General features: G+C 34.8%; 1 pseudogene; it reads right to left on the bottom strand.

Annotated features, from left to right (window-relative positions):
• Positions 1-1319: 1319 nt before the first annotated feature.
• LOC114026486 lies at positions 1320-1415 on the bottom strand (annotated as a pseudogene).
• Positions 1416-1795: the final 380 nt, after the last annotated feature.

Raw genomic sequence — 1795 nt, forward strand, 5'->3', positions numbered from 1 at the left:
CCCTCACACAGATTAAGGTATTCATTTCCACCAATGAGGAAAGAGTTTCATGCCAATAGCTTTGAGACTGGAGCTACGCTTTAAAGTTTGCAAAGTGTTTTACACATATTATCTTATTTCATACTCAGAATAAAATCTTATTTTACAGATAGAGAAACTGAAATGGATTAAGTGACTTGTCTAGGGTCACTGAGCTAATAAGTGATAAGGCAGGACTCAAACCCAGGTCTCCCTGACTCCATGTCCAGAATTCTATCACACTGCTACAGAAGCAGCTTATGTTCTATATATCTAGAAAAAGAAGTAAATGTAACATATTGTCATAAAGTCTCACTGCAAGAGGTAGATAGAACTAATAACTGAAGGAGATCAGAAAAAGTCTTGTGTAAGGAGGAGATGGTGAGCAAGCTGTGATATGAAGGAAACTCAGTATTGTGAGAGGCAGAAATAAAGAGGGAGTATATATTCTAGACAGGCATTCATCTATGTAAGGGCATGGGAGGGAGAGAAAAAGCATTGCTGTATCCAAAGTAAATCTAGTAGGTCATACCATTTACAGGACCCTTGTGACCAGGATATTTGGTAGAACCTATTACCTATGATCTGCTTAGGTGGTTTACATATTTAGAGCGATAAAAACTTTCAACTCTCAGCTTATTCTATTGCCATAGAGACAGACTGTGACTAATCAGTTTGATTAAAAATTACAGCTAAATGATTCTGTGACTTATCTGCTACCATGCATATAGACAAGTGATTCTCAAGCTTTGTGAAATTCTGACAGCTTGTTATTGTTTGAGTCCATAATATTTTTCAATTTTACCCTTCCAGGACTCCTAAACAGATTTCCCAAGTACCCTTATGGCATATTTTTAAAATAAGTTTTCTTTTGAAATAATGTCATTTTTATTAATACTTTTTGTTTCTGAATACATTCCTTTTCCATCTTGTACCGCATGAGCCATTCCTTGAAACACAGATTAAAAAGGGGAGGCAGAATTTAGCAAAATCAGCCAGCACATCAAGTCTGTCTGATAGCATATTTAATGTTCCATACCCATATCCACTCTCTTCTGCAAAGCAGAGAAAGATATGCATTTTCTCAACTCTTCTCCAGGGCTAAGATTTGTCATGATAATTACACACCATTTCTTTCTTTCTTTCTTTCTTTCTTTCTTTCTTTCTTTCTTTCTTTCTTTCTTTCTTTCTTTCTTTCTTTCTTTCTTTCTTTCTTTCTTTCTATCTTTCTTTCTTTCTTTCTTTCAGAAGGAAATTTATTTGGTAGAGGAAGAAAGCTGTAGGGATCCTCTTCAGCCACTAAAAACATGGAATGCTTCATGAATTTGCATGCCATCCTTGAGCAGGGGCCATGCTAATCTTCCAATTTTAGTATAAGTGCTACCAAAAGTGAGCACCATTCAATTTCTTTTATTGTGTTTCTTTCTAATTACATTGTTGGCATCAGTGTGTAGATTATTTTCTTGGTTCTGTCTACTTCATTCTACATCAGTTCATATATGTCTTACCAAATTTCTTTGAATTCATCATATTCATTGTTTCTTGCAGTGCAGTAATTTTTCATTACATGAGTGTATTGCAATTTGTCAATTGTTATTTCATGACACTCATTGAAATAATTGTCAATGCTTGGTGATGTTGCAAAATACTAGTAGGAATTCCTAGTGAAGACACAAGTTGAATGAATAAATGATGGTGTTGTGTGAAGATTTCAACTTGTTACATCATAGAATCTATTTTTCCTCGAGGAGTCAGATCATTCTTTTTCTTTGGCACA

The sequence above is a fragment of the Vombatus ursinus genome, unplaced genomic scaffold (genome assembly GCF_900497805.2).
Source record: "Vombatus ursinus unplaced genomic scaffold, bare-nosed wombat genome assembly UNPS02014839.1, whole genome shotgun sequence".
In the NCBI taxonomy this organism is placed as follows: domain Eukaryota; kingdom Metazoa; phylum Chordata; class Mammalia; order Diprotodontia; family Vombatidae; genus Vombatus; species Vombatus ursinus.